Source organism: Salmo salar, chromosome 01 (genome assembly GCF_965601325.2).
Source record: "Salmo salar chromosome 01, fSalSal1, whole genome shotgun sequence".
NCBI classification, from domain to species: domain Eukaryota; kingdom Metazoa; phylum Chordata; class Actinopteri; order Salmoniformes; family Salmonidae; genus Salmo; species Salmo salar.
In genome coordinates this window covers 94,788,131-94,806,562 of record NC_138291.1, presented here as the reverse complement: position 1 = coordinate 94,806,562, position 18,432 = coordinate 94,788,131, and the positions used below count along the sequence as shown (strand labels likewise).

At 44.9% G+C, this 18,432-nt stretch overlaps 1 pseudogene; it reads left to right on the top strand.

Annotated features, from left to right (window-relative positions):
* Window positions 1-18,432, top strand: part of LOC106610474 (tektin-3-like) — a 33,071-nt pseudogene that overhangs the window by 9,844 nt on the left and 4,795 nt on the right.

Here is an 18,432-nt window from a genome sequence, read left to right as displayed (position 1 = left end):
CAGGGCCAACCGCACCAGCATATGGTCTCACAAGGGGTCTGAGGATCTCATCTCGGTACCTAATGGCAGTCAGGCTATCTCTGGCGAGCACATGGAGGGCTGTGCGGCCCCCCAAAGAAATGCCACCCCACACCATGACTGACCCACCGCCAAACCGGTCATGCTGGAGGATGTTGCAGGCAGCAGAACATTCTCCACGGCGTCTCCAGACTCTGTCACATCTGTCACATGTGCTCATTGTGAACCTGCTTTCATCTGTGAAGAGCACAGGGTGCCAGTGGCGAATTTGCCAATCTTGGTGTTCTCTGGCAAATGCCAAACGTCCTGCACCGTGTTGGGCTGTAAGCACAACTCCCACCTGTGGACGTCGGGCCCTCATACCACCCTCATGGAGTCTGTTTCTGACCGTTTGAGCAGACACATGCACATTTGTGGCCTGCTGGAGGTAATTTTGCAGGGCTCTGGCAGCGCTCCTCCTGCTCCTCCTTGCACAAAGGCGGAGGTAGCGGTCCTGCTGCTGGGTTGTTGCCCTCCTACGACCTCCTCCACGTCTCCTGATGTACTGGCCTGTCTCCTGGTAGCGCCTCCATGCTCTGGACACTACGCTGACAGACACAGCAAACCTTCTTGCCACAGCTCGCATTGATGTGCCATCCTGGATGAGCTGCACTACCTGAGCCACTTGTGTGGGTTGTAGACTCCGTCTCATGCTACCACTAGAGTGAAAGCACCGCCAGCATTCAAAAGTGACCAAAACATCAGCCAGGAAGCATAGGAACTGAGAAGTGGTCTGTGGTCCCCACCTGCAGAACCACTCCTTTATTGGGGGTGTCTTGCTAATTGCCTATAATTTCCACCTGTTGTCTATTCCATTTGCACAACAGCATGTGAAATTTATTGTCAGTCAGTGTTGCTTCCTAAGTGGACAGTTTATTTCACAGAAGTGTGATTGACTTGGAGTTACATTGTGTTGTTTAAGTGTTCCCTTTATTTTTTTGAGCAGTGTATATAGTGGCTAGTGATAAATTGATTACATCAATATTTCCATTATTAAAGTGGCTGGAGTTGAGTCAGTATGGCAGCAGCCACTCAATGTTAGTGATGGCTGTTTAACAGTCTGATGGCCTTGAGATAGAAGCTGTTTTTCAGTCTCTCGGTCCCCGCTTTGATGCACCTGTACTGACCTCGCCTTCTGAATGATAGCGGGGTGAACAGGCAGTGACTCGGGTGGTTGTTGTCCTTGATCTTTTTGGCCTTCCTGTGACATCGGGTGGTGTAGGTGTCCTGGAGGGCAGGTAGTTTGCACCCGGTGATGCGTTGTGCAGACCTCACTACCCTCTGGAGAGCCTTCCGGTTATGGGCGGAGCAGCTGCCGTACCAGGCGGTGATACAGCCCGACAGGATGCTCTCGATTGTGCATCTGTAAAAATTTCTTCAGCCTCCTGAGGTTGAAGAGGCGCTGCTGCGCCTTCTTCATCACGCTGTCTGTGTGGGTGGACCATTTCAGTTTGTCCATGATGTGTATGCCGAGGAACTTAAAACTCTACATCCTCTCCACTACTGTCCCATCAATGTAGATAGGGGACTGCTCCCTCTGCTGTTTCCTGAAGTCCACAATTATCTCCTTTGTTTTGTTTTGTTTTGTTGACATTGAGTGTGAGGTTATTTTCCTGACACCACACTGACACCACATCATCTGTTCTATATGACCTCATCTGTTCTATATGACCTCATCTGTTCCATATGACCTCATCTGTTCTACATGACCTCATCTGTTCTATATGACCTCATCTGTTCTATATTTACATTTACATTTAAGTCATTTAGCAGACGCTCTTATCCAGAGCGACTTACAAAATGGTGCATTCACCTTATGATATCCAGTGGAACAACCACTTTACAATAGTGCATCTAAATCTTTTAGGGGGGGGGGGGGGGGGGGGTTAGAAGGATTACTTTATCCTATCCTAGGTATTCCTTAAAGAGGTGGGGTTTCAGGTGTCTCCGGAAGGTGGTGATTGACTCCGCTGTCCTGGCGTCGTGAGGGAGCTTGTTCCACCATTGGGGTGCCAGAGCAGCGAACAGTTTTGACTGGGCTGAGCGGGAACTGTGCTTCCTCAGAGGTAGGGGGGCCAGCAGGCCAGTGGTGGATGAACGCAGTGCCCTTGTTTGGGTGTAGGGCCTGATCAGAGCCTGAAGGTATGGAGGTGCCGTTCCCTTCACAGCTCCGTAGGCAATCACCATGGTCTTGTAGCGGATGCGAGCTTCAACTGGAAGCCAGTGGAGAGAGCGGAGGAGCGGGGTGACGTGAGAGAACTTGGGAAGGTTGAACACCAGACGGGCTGCGGCGTTCTGGATGAGTTGTAGGGGTTTATATATATCTATATATAAATATATATATATACTATATCTGTACTATATGACCTCATCTGTTCTATATGACCTCATCTGTTCTATATGACCTCATCTGTTCGATATCTGTTGTATATGACCCCATCTGTTCTATATGACCTCATCTGTTCTACATCTGTTCTATGTGACCTAATCTGTTCTATATCTGTACTACATTACCTCATCTGTTCTACATGACCTCATCTGTTCTACATGATCTCATCTGTTCAACATGACCTCATCTGTTCTACATGACCTCCTCTGTTCTATATCTGTTCTATATGACCTCTTCTGTTCTATATGACCTCTTCTGTTCCCACTCTAAAACAAGTTAACCCCTTTAAAATGAATGCTCTAGTAACATGTAAAACTCAATTCAAGGAGAGCCGAGTGTCTGTGGGTTTTTGCTCCACACTTGTACTTGATTGATGAATTAAGGTCACTAATTAGTAAGGAACTTCCCTAACGTGGTTGTCTGGGTCTTAATTAAAAGGAAAAAAACAAAACCGCAGACGCTCGGCCCTCTGTGGAATGAGTTTAACACCCCTGCTCTAAGTGATTGGGAGTCTGTTTGCACACCTCAGACATTCCTAGTTTGTAGTAGTTTACAACAGACCCTCGTGGTGTGGTGCACAGGGCTGGAGTATTTATATATATATATATATATAATATATATATATATATATATATATATATATATATATATTTCTAAATATACATAGGCCCCTATAACGTTCCACTCACGTTCTAGGTTGAGGCCTATTAGGAGTGCACAGAGCGGCGGTGAGGCAGTGCTTTTCCAGAGGACGTTCAGAACAGAACTCTATTCTCGTGAGGTATTTCATAGGGGGCTGATTGGCTGAATCCTTTTCATGTATTTCATGTTTCATATTTATAGACAGTGAGGTCAGGTCGTCAGGACGGGAGGCTGAAGCATGCAGCAGCGGTGGCCTTTTTAAACCTAGCTCCTTGTTAATTGATGCTGCTGAGGGGAGGCCAAGATGTGCCGGGAGTGAAGCAATATAATGGCATTCATTCAGTTCTAAATCTAAACCTCCCTGTTTGGGACAATAGTAACCCTAGTCTGGTTGAACCAGATTGAACGCTGCGCTTACCATTATGGTGAGGCCGGGTAGCGCTCAGTCCTGGTTTAACCAGACTATAGTAGTTACACTGTGTAAACAGAATGTGTTGACCTTGAGACCCCGCCCCCTAAGAACCACTGTAGTTAAACTACAATAGATAGTATTAACCTGCAACCCGCTGGACAGCCTTCCTTAAAGGAGGGCTATAGGTGAGCCAAGAGCAGGTCAGGAAAGACTAGAAGACACAGAGTAGCACACTATCTTGATCCTAGCACGCTGACCCATTAGAATATGTGGACAACTACAAATACCTAGGTGTCTGGTTAGACTGTAAACTCGCCTTCCAGACTCAAATAAGGCATCTCCAATCCAAAATTAAATCTAGAATCGGCTTCCTATTTCGCAACAAAGTATCCTTCACTCATGCTGCCAAACATACCCTCATAAAATTGACCATCCTACCGATCCTCGACTTTGGCGATGTCATTTACAAAATAGCCTCCAACACTCTCCTCAACGAATTGGATACAGTCTATTACAGTGCCGTCCGTTTTGTCACCAAATCCCCATATAGTACCCACCACTGCGACCTATACGCTCTCATTGGCTGGCCCTTGCTTCATACTCGCCGCCAAACCCACTGGCTCCAGGTCAACTACAACTCTCTGCTAGGTAAAGCCCCGCTTAATCTCAGCTCACTTGTCACCATAGCAGCACCCACCCATAGCACGCGCTCCAGCAGGTATATCTCACTGGTCACCCCCAAAGCCAATTCCTCATTTGGCCGCCTTTCCTTCCAGTTCTCTGCTGCCAATGACTGGAATGAACAGCAAAAATCACTGAAGCTGGAGCCTCATATCTCCCTCACTAGCTTTAAGCACCAGCTGTCAGAGCAGCTCACAGATCACTGCACCTGTACATAGCCCATCTGTAAATAGCCCATCCAACTACCTCAACCCATACTGTATTTATTTATTTGTCTTTCTCCTTTGCACCCCAGTATCTCTACTTGAACATTCATCTTCTGCACATCTACCATTCCAGTGTTTAATTGCTATATTGTAATTACTTCGCCACCATGGCCTATTAATTGCCTTACCTCCCTTATCCTACCTCATTTGCACACACTGTATATAGACTTTTTTCTACTGTATTATTGACTGTATGTTTGTTTATTCCTTGTGTAACTCTGTGTTGTTGTCTGTGTCTAACTGCTTTGCTTTATCTTGGCCAGGTCGCAGTTGTAAATGAGAACTTGTTCTCAACTAGGCTACCTGGTTAAATAAAGGTGAAATGAAAAAAATGAAAAAATTAAAATGTCTATGATGTTAGTTTGTCTAATGCAAATGTATAATGCAAAATGCCTAGTTTGCCTGATGCAAATTCTGAGTTTCACTTTCAAAATACAGGTACAGCAGCATGATTTACCTTGTCATTCCAGTCACAACAGACATGTGATACCCTGTATCTTTTATAACAAACAAACTTTCTTACTTGCTCTACAGTTCAAGTTTTCCACTGCAATGAATTGCGATAAATGCTGTGCCAGTCAAAACAATGGTTGGGAATATGCTGTAGAGGAAATACACTGCCATAATCACTGGCTTTAAAAGCCTCAATAGTTCAACATTACTGGGGGAGTGTGACTCAGTGGGAATAGCTTTTATCTTTCTGATTGAGAGCAGCAGAGCTGGGTAATAATACTATTTAAAATAAGTTACAAATATTTTATCTGGACTTAATTGATCTTGCCTGTTGCAATATAACCAATTGAGAAGTCCAAAAAATTGCGAACCCTGCCCAGCTGACACTCTAGGCAGGCTAAAGCAAATGCTCGATGTATTTAAAAGATTTTGAATAGAGATTGAACCCAGGTGTGGAGCACAGAAGGCAGCTAGTCATCATGTTGGCAGTTATTCAGGGCTGAGTCAGGCTGGTGGAAAAGCAATGCGGTAATGCAGTGTTATTGTAGTGAAAACACAGAACCCCAGAGGAGCCAATCACATTACAGTAACAGTGAGAGGCTCACGCCATGGAAGACAAAACAATGAGGAGTCCAATCGCTAAGACAACAGTCCAGCATGAGGTACTTTCTATAGTAGGGAGAGGAGGAGAGTTGTATTGGGCTGACTGTTGGATGAGAATAGTTCTCCAGAATACAAATAGTAATTGTGAGTCCTAGCCAAAGCCACACACCTAGGATGAAAACAGTCAAAGACTGAGCCTGGTTAAGGCAGAGGTTGTTACATCACACCGGTAGGCTACAGTAACGCAACTACATGATTGTGTCTACAATGGAAGGACCTAAATCATTCACAACCGCGGCCCTACATATTCCTCCTTGTGACACTGAAATAAATCCTACTATGACACTGATATAGATCCTACTGTGACACTGATATAGACCATACTGTGACACTGACATAGACCATACTGTGACACTGACATAGACCCTACTGTGACACTGAAATGGATCCTAATGTGATACTGAAATGGATCCTAATGTGACACTGAAATAGATCCTACTGTGACACTGAAATAGATCCTACTGTGACACTGACATAGATCCTACTGTGACACTGATATAGATCCTAATGTGACACTGATATAGATCATAATGTGATCACCGTACCCTACTCTCATCACCCCACTGGAACCATCAGCACGGCTGGATTATCTTCAAATAAGCAGCTCCAGGAGCGAATGAAAGAGTGAACTCTGTAGCTCTGTTCAGGACTACACGACGGACAAGGGCACCCACAAGTAAATACATTCATGATTTCTTATTCCATGTGATTGTGATTAACGTTACCGTGAAAATATTTCTGAAATGTCTCGACAATAAATGTGCCTTTTCCTCTCTCTCCCCCTCTCCATCTATGTTGTAACAAGCCGTCATATTTTGTCAGTCCACTAGCGACATGTGTCTCATGTAAAGGGTGCATGTTTATTCTGTGTTATTATTGAGTTAGCTAGTAAATAAATTATTAAACCAATTTGTGAAGTATTGAATTTTGAACAAGGCTGTGGTTTTTGCAGATCCAAGAAGGTTACGACTGGTCAGAATGATGATGATAAGAGGTAATGATTAATATTTTTTTATTTAACCAGGTAAGTTGACAGAGAACACATTCTCATTTACAGTAACAACCTGGGCAATAGTTACAGGGGAGAGGAGATGAATGAGCCAATTGTAAGCTGGGAATGATTAGGTGGCCATGATGGTATGAAGGCCAGATTGGGAATTTAGCCAGGACACCAGGGTTAACCCCCCTACTCTTATGATGAGTTCTATAAGATATTTTAGTGACCACAGAGAGTCGGGACACCTGTTTAATGTCCCATCCGAATGACAGCACCCTACACCCTGCAATGTCCCCAATCACTGCCCTGGGGCATTGGGAAAACATTTTTAGACCAGAGGAAAGGGTGCCTCCTACTGACCCTCCAACACCACTTCCAGCAGCATCTGGTCTCTCATTCAAGGAACTGACCAGGACCAACCCTGCTTAGCTTCAGAAGAAAGCCAGCAGTGGGATGAAGGGTGGTATGCTGATAGCAAATAAGATGACTGTTTATCAATTAAATAGATATATACCTTATAGAGTTTAATTCGGGAGATGGTGACTCTTTAAACAACCTCTTCAGTGGTGCCCCAAATCCTAATTAGTTCAATGTTACATGATTAATTTAATTGGGTAACAATTAAACATAGTTAGTTGAATAAATAAATAACAGTCATCAGATTGATGAAAGTAAAGCGACAAGGAACACCTGTTAATTGAAATGCATTCCAGGTGACTACCTCATGAAGCTGGTTGAGAGAATGTCAAGAGCGTGCAAAGCTGCCATCAAAGCAAAGGGTGGCTACTATAAAATATATTTTGATTTGACTAACACTTTTTGGTTACTACATGATTCCATGTGTCATTTCATAGTGTTGATGTCTTCACTAATATTCTACAATGTCGAAAATAGTCAAATAAAGACAAATCCTGGAATGAGTAGCTGTGTCCAAACTTTTGGCTGGTACTGTGGATCCTACTGTGACACTGGATGAAGACAGCAGAGGTGTATTTAGAGGGCAAGTTGGTCAGGATGATATCTATGAGGGTGCCCATGGTTATAGATGTAATGTTATATCTGGTAGATTCCTTGGTCATTTGTGTGAGATTGAGGGCATCTAGCTTAGATTGTAGGATGGCCGGGGTGTTAAGCATGTCCCAGTTTAGGTCACCTAGCAGTATGAACTCTGAAGATAGATGGCGGGCAATCAATTCACATATGGTGTCCAGGGCACAGCTGGGGGCTGAAGGGGGTCTATAACAAGCAACAATGTTGAGAGACTTGTTTCTGGAAAGGTGGATTTTTAAAAGAAGCTCGAATTGTTTGGGCACAGACATGGATAGTATGACAGAACTCTGCAGGCTATCTCTGCAGTAGATTGCAACTTTGCCCCCTTTGGCAGTTTTATCTCGTCTGAAAATGTTATAATTAGGGATGGAAATGTGAGGATTTTTGGTGGCCTTCCTAAGCCAGGATTCAGACAAGGCAAGGACATCGGGGTTGGCGGAGTGTGCAAAAGCAGTGAATAAAACACATTTAGGGAGAAGGCTTCTAATGTTAACATGCATGAAACCAAGGATTTTACAGTTACAGAAGACAACAAATGAGAGCTCCTGGGGAATGGGAGTGGTGCTGGGAGCTGCAGGACCTGGGTTAGCCTCTACATCACCAGAGGATCAGAGGAGGAGTAGGGTAAGGTTACGGCTAAAGGCTATAAGAACTGGTCGTCTAGTGCATTCGGAACAGAGAGTAAAAGAGGCAGATTTCTGGGCGCGGAAGAATAGATTCAAGGCATAATGTACAGACAAGGGTATGGTAGGATGTGAGTACAGTGGAGGTAAACCTAGGCATTGAGTGATGATGAGAGAGGTTTTGTCTCTATAGGCACCAGTTAAGCCAGGTGAGGTCACCGCATGTATGGAGGGTGGAACAAAAGGGCTATCTAAGGCATATTGGGCAGGGCTAGGGGCTCTACAGTGAAATAAGACAATAATCAATAACCAAAACAGCAATAGACAAGGCATATTGACATTAGGGAGAGGCATGTGTAGCCGAGTGATCATAGGGTCCAGAAAGTAGCAATAGATGAGTCAGGGAGCCAATTCAGTAGTCGTTATTACGAAAGGCGAGATGGAGACACGGCGATTCAGACAGCTAGCGTGCAGGGGCTAGTAGATGGGCCTCCGGTGACGTCGCAACGGAAGAGCCTGTTGAAACCACCTCGGACGGTTACGTCGGCAGACCAGTAGTGATGGATCGGCGGGGTTCCGTGTCATCAGTAAAAGGGTTCAGGCCAATTGGCAAAATAGGTTTTGTAGCCCAATAATTGGTTGATGGACCTCTTCGGCTAGCCGGGAGATGGGCCTAGCTCGAGGCTAACTCCAGGCTAACTGGTGCTTGCTTCGGGACAGAGACGTTAGCCAGGAGTAGCTACTCGGATAGCAGCTAGCTAGCTGCGATGATCCGGTGTAAAGGTTCAGAGCTTGCGGTAGGAATCCGGAGATGTGGTAGAGAAAAAGCAGTCCGATATGCTCTGGGTATATATCACGCTGTGCAGACTACCAGGAATTGACCGGGCTGAGGCTGGCTGACGTCCGAGTTAACGGTGAGGACCGCTAGCAGTGACTAACTGACTACTAGCTAGTAGCTAGTTAGCTGGCTAGCTTTTGATGGGGGTTCCGGTTCTAAAGTATAAAAATAGTAGATCCGTACCACATTGGGTGAGTCGGGTTGCAGGAGAGTAAATTCAGTTCGTAGATGGAAAATTAGATTAAAATACATATGGAATATATACGAAGAAAACGATAAATACACGGGACAGGGCGGGACTAGACAAAAAAAACACGTCCGACTGCTACGCCATCTTGGATATAAGATTAGTATAATACACGCCTTCCTGTATTGTACTAATGTTAAAATTGATTACTCTATTTTACTGCCATTTTTCTTGGTTCTTATTCTTATCTTGTATTATTTTTTATTGTTGCATTGTCGAGAGGGAACCTGCAAGGAAGCACTTCGTTGGACGATGTATTAAATGTGTATCACGTATGTACAACTAATAAAACTTGAAATACAGCATTAACAGTGTGTGACCATCAACAGGTGTCCCAGGAATGCCTGTATCACAGAGAGAAGAGGATGTCTGTCGATCTGGTTCACGACGGCGTGGGGAAAGATGTCATGAGGTTAAAACACATCACTACAATCATAGCATGAATATGACGAATGATCAGAATTTACTTAATTGATCTGTTTCCTGTTTCGCTCATTATGTAACCAGGAAGTGGAAACCATTAAGTCGTGCCAGGAGAAGAAGAGGAGACATCTGGACAGAGCCATCGCTCAACTAGCGTGAGTCTACACTCCTAGAGTATGACACAGAACTACTGTAAAATAGACCTTCACTGTTTGAAAGCTAGGCACCATTCTAACCCACAGTCCTACTCATGGAAACAGTAAGGTATAGAATATAGATAATATGTTAATACACTACAAGGGCTCATACATGCTTATAACATAATAAAACATTATACCTGTCGTGACTTGCAGTCTCAATCCTTTAATGGTTGAGTATTTAATTATATGTTACAGCATACCAACTGATATTTGGTGTTTTATATCTTCTGTACAAAGGCTTCTAAACTGACAGTGACTATATGGCAAAACTGATCAAAAGGGCATGGCTAGCCGCTCAGGGTTGAGACTTGCTGCCACTGATCTTTTCCCTATATACCTTTAATTGTCCGGGAACCACTACTCTACGTATCACTTAAATTGATACAGCACACTCACTAAGCGGTGCAACAAATATAGCCTCTTACAAGGCATGCGTTGAAATATGTTAATATGTCAGAGACTCTTTCACCTGCCCACAACAATCCACAATAATTGATACTGTTCAACACATTTACGGCATTTTACTGTGCATTCTACAGTGTTTTACTGTTGAAATTACAGAAAAGTCTCAAGCCCAGTTTTCTCTGGCATTTAAAATTAGGGCCAAATTCGAGCTGGCTCGATTAGAATTCGGGCTGGTGATGCCATTACTATGCAACCACCAGCTGATCACTGCTGGATGCCGACACATTTAGCTAGCTCGTCTGGGTTGTTGCTGTTAGCTAGGACATGGACAAGCTATACAAACATTTATGAGAACGTTCAGCTACCTAACGTTAGCTAGCAAATCAGAGTTGCAACAAGTAAGCTAGCTAGCTAGCAAATGGGAGCTAGCAGGAATTTTAACTGGCCAGGTTCTATTGAAAGCTAGCCAGCTAGCTAGCTACATCATATCAAACCTGCCGTCTGGTTTGCTTGGTTAGCTAGCTAGCTAATAGCCAATGCCATGGCAATCAAGGTAGGAATTAAGCTAGCAAGCCGGCCTGTTCTGCTATCAATGGTGCTAACCGTTTAGCTAGCTAGCTAACATCAGCAAGCTAAATAAATGGCTCTGATTCTGGCTGGCATTGGCTGGAGTATGGGGTAACATTAGTTATAGCATAGCTAGCAACATTAGTGAAGCCAGCTGCAGTCACATATTGGCTACCTAGCAACATGACATAATTTATAATTTCTGGAGGCAGTGGAAAAGCAGTTTGAGCTAGCTCACCAAGTCCAGCCCAACCTGGGTTGACTTCAAAGTGCCAATGAAAACTGGCTTTATTGTGCAGTAAAACAAATGTATGGTATTTTACTGTACATTCTACAGTAATCTACTGTATTCAGTTTATGCAGAATCATACATTTAATTAATAAAGTAAGTTACTGATAATATTACAAAAACGGCTAAAAGTGTATTGTTTTAAAGATGTTATTTTTATGATAACATATTCACTTCAGATCTCACTTGGTGAAGTCCATAGGACATAACATGGACGAATCCAACAACCATGTCTCTAGCAAATACAGTCATGGGTGGTAACTCTACAATTTACTCAAAAGGCAAAGCACTCTGGGAAATATTTGAATAAGGCTTTACACTAAGCAGTGTGTTAATTTATCACTGTTCCGGTGTCAAAATGGGTCCTCAGACACCACAATTTCAGTGTTAATTTAACACTCTGTCTGAATTACTATTTTTGTAACACTTTTTTTTCATGGTTATATTAACAGTACTGCACTTTTCATGTAGCCTACTTTTGGCCATACTGTAAAACATTTCCAGTACAGTTTACAGTAACTTACCAGCAGAAATTGGCCAGAAAGTTACTGAAATGCATTTTACGGTAATCCATTTTAAGGTACCCAAAAAGCTACTGTTATGTAATTGACAGTATATTCCTGGAAATACCCATGCACTGTTATTTGTTTTTACATTTACATTTTGGTCACTTAGTGCGCACTCTTGTTCTTAGCAACTTAGTCAGTGCATTCAACCAAGGTTAATAAAAAAAACATATCAAAGTCATAACAAGTAAAACGTTTCTGTAACTGTTACTGGGAATGTTGTTGTAGTTATTAAGGATACATTGGTCTAAAGAATTATTGTAATTACAACAAGATATCTTATGATATATCTAGACTTCCGGCGCCGACAGAGATGGCCGAATCGCTTCGCGTTCCTAGGAAACTGCAGTATTTTGTTTTTTTATGTGTTATTTCTTACATTGTTACCACAGGAAATCTTAGGTTTTATTACATACAGTCGGGAGGAACTATTGGATATAAGAGCAACGTCAACTCACCAACATTACGACCAGGAATACGACTTTCCCGAAGCGGATCCTCTGTTTGGCCCACAACCCAGGACAATGGATCGGATCCCAGCCGGTGACCCAAAACAACGGCGCCGCAGAAGGGGCAGACGGAGTGGTCTTCTGGTCAGGCTCCGTAGACGGGCACATCGCCCACCGCTCCCGAGCATACTACTCACCAGTGTCCAGTCTCTTGATAACAAGGTAGACGAAATCCGAGCAAAGGTTGCCTTCCAGAGAGACATAAGAGACTGTAACGTTCTTTGTTTCACGGAAACATGCCTCACTCGAGACACGTTATCGGATTCGGTACAGCCAGCTGGTTACTTCACTCATCGCGCCAACAGAAACAAGCATCTCTCTGGTAAGAAGAAGGGGGGGTGTATGCCTTATGATTAATGAGACATGGTGTGATCATAACAACATACAGGAACTCAAGTCCTTTTGTTCACCTGACTTAGAATTCCTCACAATCAAATGCCGACCGCATTATCTACCAAGAGAATTCTCTTCGATCATAATCACAGTCGTGAATATTCCCCCCCAAGCAGACACATCGACGGCCCTGAAAGAACTTAATTTGACTCTATGTAAACTGGAAACAACATATCCTGAGGCTGCATTTACTGTAGCTGGGGATTTTAACAAGGCTAATCTGAAAACAAGGCTCCCTAAATTCTATCAGCATATTGATTGCGCAACCCGGGCTGGCAAAACCTTGGATCATTGTTATTCTAACTTCTGCGACGCATATAAGGCCCTCCCCCGCCCTCCTTTCGGAAAAGCTGACCACGATTCCATTTCGTTGCTCCCAGCCTATAGACAGAAACTAAAACAGGAAGCGCCTGTGCTCTGGTCTGTTCAACACTGGTCCGACCAATCGGATTCCATGCTTCAAGATTGCTTCGATCACGTGGACTGGGATATATTCCGCAAAGCGTCGAACAACAACATTGATGAATACGCTTATTCGGGGTGCGAGTTTATTAGCAAGTGCATCGGTGATGTTTTACCCACAGTGTATATTAAAACATTCAACAACCAGAAACCATGGATTGATGGCAGCATTCGCACAAAACTGAAAGCGAGAACCATTGCTTTTAATCAGGGCAGGGTGACCGGAAACATGACCAAATACAAACAGTGTAGCTATTCCCTCCGCAAGGCAATCAAACAAGCTAAGCGTCAGTATAGAGACAAAGTAGAGTCGCAATTCAACGGCTCAGACACGAGAGGTATGTGGCAGGGTCTACAGTCAATCACAGACTACAAAAGAAAAACCAGCCCCGTCGCGGACCACGATGTCTTTCTCCCAGACAAACTGAACAACTTCTTTGCTCGCTTTGAGGACAATACAGTGCCACTGACACGGCCCGCTCCCAAAACCTGCAGGCTCTCCTTCACTGCAGCCAATGTGAGTAAAACATTTAAACGTGTTAACCCTCGCAAAGCTCCAGGCCCAGACGACATCCCTAGCCGCATCCTCAGACCAGCTGGCAGGTGTGTTTACGGACATATTCAATCAATCCTTATCCCAGTCTGCTGTTCCCACATGCTTCAAGAGGGCCACCATTGTTCCTGTTCCCAAGAAAGCTAAGGTAACTGAGCTAAATGACTACCGCCCCGTACCACTCACTTCCGTCATCATGAAGTGCTTTGAGAGACTAGTCAAGGACCATATCACCTCCACCCTACCTGACACCCTAGACCCACTCCAATTTGCTTACTGCCCCAATAAGTCCACAGACGACGCAATTGCAATCACACAGAACACTCCCCTAGCCCATCTGGACAAGAGGAATACCTATGTAAGAATGCTGTTCCATCGACTTCAGCTCAGCATTTAACACCATAGTACCCTCGAAATTCGACATTAAATTCGTGACCCTGGGTCTCGACCCCGCCCTGTGCAACTGGGTCCTGGACTTCCTGACGGGCCGCCCCCAGGTGGTGAGGGTAGGTAACAACATCTCCACCCCGCTGATCCTCAACACTGTGGCCCCACAAGGGTGTGTTCTCAGCCCTCTCCTGTACTCCCTATTCACCCTATGACTGCGTGGCCATGCACTCCTCCAACTCAATCATCAAGTTTGCAGACGACACTACAGTGGTAGGCTTGATTACCAACAACGACGAGATGGTCTACAGGGAGGAGGTGAGGGCCCTCGGAGTGTGGTGTCAGGAAAATAACCTCACACTCAACGTCAACAAAAAAAATGAGTTGATTGTGGACTTCAGGAAACAGCAGAGGGAGCAGCTCCCTACCCACATCGACGGGACAGTAGTGGAGAGGGTGGAAAGATTTAAGTTCCTCGGCGTACATATCATGGACAAACTGAAATGGTCCACCCACACAGACAGTGTGGTGAAGAAGATGCAGTTTGCCAGGGTGTTACTAGGGTGGGCATTCTATGTTCCGTTTTCTATGTTTTGTGTATTTCTTTGTTTTGGCCTGGTATGGCTCTCAATCAGGGACAGCTGTCTATTGTTGTCTCTGATTGGGAGCCATACTTAGGTAGCCTTTTCCCGCAGGGTTTTTGTGGGTAGTTGTTTTCTGTCTTGTGTTTTTCACCTGACAGAGCTGTTGCGCTTTGTTCCACTTTGTTTTTGATTCAGTGTTCAGAACTAATAAACATGATGAACACGTACGACGCTGCACCTTGGTCCTCTCCTTGCAACAACTGTTACAGAACTACCCACCACAAACGGAGCAAGCAGCGTGGTAAGAAGGACTCCTGGACATGGGAGGATATCCTGAATGGCAAGGGATCCTACACATGGGAGGAGATCCTGGCTGGAAGGGATCATCTCCCATGGGAACAGGTGGAGGCAGCCAGGAGAGCGGAGGCAGCAGGAAAAGGGAGCGAACGTTATGCTGGAACACGGCTGGCAAGGAAGCCTGAGAGGCAGCCCCCCCCAAAAAAATTGGGGGGGCACAGGGGGAGATTGGCAGAGTCAGGCAATAGACCTGAGCCAACTCCCCGTGCTTACCGTGGGGGGCGGTTGACGTGGAGAGCACCGTGCTATGCGGAAGTGCGCACGGTCTCGCCCATCTGCACGTACAGTCCAGTGCGGTCGATACCAGCCCCCCGCAAGTGTCCTGCTAGAGTGGGCATCCAGCCAGGGCGGATTGAGCCAGCTCAGTGCATCTGGTCCCCAGTGCGCAGTTTCGGCCCAGGGTATCCTGCGCCGGCTCTGCGTAATGTGACTCCGGGGTGCTGGGAGGGGTCAGTTCGTCATGTGCCTGCGCTCCGCCCGTGCCGGGCTACAGTGACAATTCAGCCAGAACGGGTTGTGCAGGCGGTGCGCTCCAGACCTCCAGTGCGTCTCCAAGACCCAGTGTGTCCTGTACCTGCTCCCAGAGCCAGGCCTCCTGCATGTCTCCCCAGCCTGGTGAGTCCTGTGCCTGCTCCCAGAGCCAGGCCTCCTGCATGTCTCCCCAGCCTGGTGAGTCCTGTGCCTGCTCCCAGAGCCAGGCCTCCTGCATGTCTCCCCAGCCTGGTGAATCCTGTGCCTGCTCCCAGAGCCAGGCCTCCTGCATGTCTCTCTAGCCTGGTGCGTCCTGTGCCAGAGTCGCCCGCCTGTCTGGAGCTACCAGAGTCGCCCGCCTGTCCGGAGCTGCCAGCGTCGCCCGCCTGTCCGGAGCTTCCAGAGTCGCCCGCCTGTCCGGAGCTGCCAGAGTCGACCTCCTGTCCGGAGCTGCCAGAGTCGCCCGCCTGTCCGGAGCTGATTGGGAACCATACTTAGGTAGCCTTTTCCCACAGGGTTTTTGTGGGTAGTTGTTTTCTGTCTTGTGTTTTTCACCTGACAGAGCTGTTCAGCTTTGTTCCACTTTGTTTTTGATTCAGTGTTCAGGACTACTAAGCAAGATGAACACGTACCACGCTGCACCTTGGTCCTCTCCTTGCAACAACCATTACAGTTTGCTTAGAAATTCTAGGGACATTTAGGAGGCCTGCGTCTTGTGACCGTAACATACGTGTAGGTATGTACGGCAGGACCAAATCAGAAAGATAGGTAGGAGCAAGCCCATGTAATGCTTTGTAGGTTAGCAGTAAAACCTTGAAATCAGCCCTTGCCTTAACAGGAAGCCAGTGTAGAGAGGCTAACACTGGAGTAATATGAACACATTTTTTGGTTCTAGTCAAGATTCTAGCAGCCGTGTTTAGCACTAACTGAAGTTTATTTAGTGTTTTATTTTTTAGTGTTCTTATTTTTGCAGCGTTATGTAGATGGTAAAAAAATATGTTCTTGAAACAGTCTTGATATGTTCATCAAAAGAGAGATCAGGGTGCAGAGTAACGCCGAGGTCCTTCACAGTTTTATTTGAGACGACTGTACAACCATCAAGATGAACTGTCAGATTCAACAGAAGATCTCTTTGTTTCTTGCGTCCTAGAACAAGCATCTCTGTTTTGTCCTCTGAAACACAAGCTTCCAGCGAGGGCAATTTTGGGGCTTCACCATGTTTCATCGAAATGTACAGCTGTGTGCCATCTGCATAGCAGTGAAAGTTAACATTATGTTTCCGAATGACATCACCAAGAGGTAAAATATATAGTGAAAACAATAGTGGTCCTAAAACAGAACCTTGAGGAACACCGACATTTACAGTTGATTTGTCAGAGGACAAACCATACACAGAGACAAACTGATATCTTTCCGACAGATAAGATCTAAACCAGGCCAGAACTTGTCCATGGTGACCAATTTGGGTTTCAAATCTCTCCAAAAGAATATGGTGATCGAGCTTTTCGTATACATTGTTTGTCTTCAGGAAGGCAGTGAGTTCCTGTGCAACAGCTTTTCCTAACATTTTTGAGAGGAATGGGAGATTCGATATAGGCCGATAGTTTTTAAAATTTTATGTGTCAAGGTTTGGCTTTTTCAAGAGAGGCTTTATTCTGCCACTTTTAGTGAGTTTGGTACACATCCGGTGGATAGAGAGCTGTTTATTATGTTCTACATAGGAGGGCCAAGCACAGGAAGCAGCTCTTTCAGTAGTTTAGTTGGAATAGGGTCTAGTATGCAGCTTGAAGTTTTAGAGGCCATGATTATTTTCATCATTGTGTCAAGAGATATAGTACTAAAACACTTGAGTGTCTCCCTTGATCCTAGGTCCTGGCAGTTGTGCAGACTCAGGACAACTGAGCTTTGGAGGAATACGCAGATAAAAAGAGGAGTCAGTAATTTGCTTTGTAATGATCATGATCTACTCCTCAAAGAAGTTCATGAATTTATCACTGCTGAAGTGAAAGCCATCCTCTCTTGGTGAATGCTGATTTTTAGTTAGCTTTGCGACAGTATCAAAAATCCATTTTGGATTGTTTTTATTTTCCTAAATTAAGTTGGAAAAATTGGATGATCGAGCAGCAGTGAGGGCTCTTCGATACTGCACGGTACTGTATTTCCAAGCTAGTCGGAAGACTTCCAGTTTGGTGTGGCGCCATTTCCGATGCAATTTTCTGGAAGCTTGCTTCAGAGCTCAGATATTTTCTGTATATCAGGGAGCTAGTTTCTTATGACAAATGTTTTTGGTTTTTAGGGGGCGACTGCATCTAGGGTATTGTCCAAGCTTAAATTGAGTTCCTCAGTTACGTTGTTAACTGATTTTTGTACTCTGACGTCTTTGGGTTGGCGGAGGGAGTTTGGAAGGGCATCTAGGAATCTTTGGGTTGTCCGGGAATTTATAGCATGACTTTTGATGTTCCTTGGTTGGCGTCTGCACAGATTATTTGTTGCGATTGCAAACGTAATAAAATGGTGGTCTGATAGTCCAGGATTATGAGGAAAAACATTAAGATCCACAACATTTATTCCACAGGACAGAACTAGGTCCAGAGTATGACTGTGGCAGTGAGTAGGTCCGGAGACATGTTGGACAAAACCCATTGAGTCGATGATGACTTCGAAAGCCTTTTGGAGTAGTTCTGTGGACTTTTCCATGTGAATATTAAAGTCACCAAAAATTAGAACATTATCTGCCATGACTACAACGTCCGATAGGAATTCAGGGAACTCAGTGAGGAACGCTGTATATGGCCCAGTAAACAGTAGCTATAAAAAGTGATGTCAGAATAATAGTAGAGAGAATGATTTATTTCAGCTTTCATTTATTTCATCACATTCCCAGGGGGTCAGAAGTTCACATACACTTAATTGGTATTTGTAGCATTGCCTTTAAATTGTTTAACTTG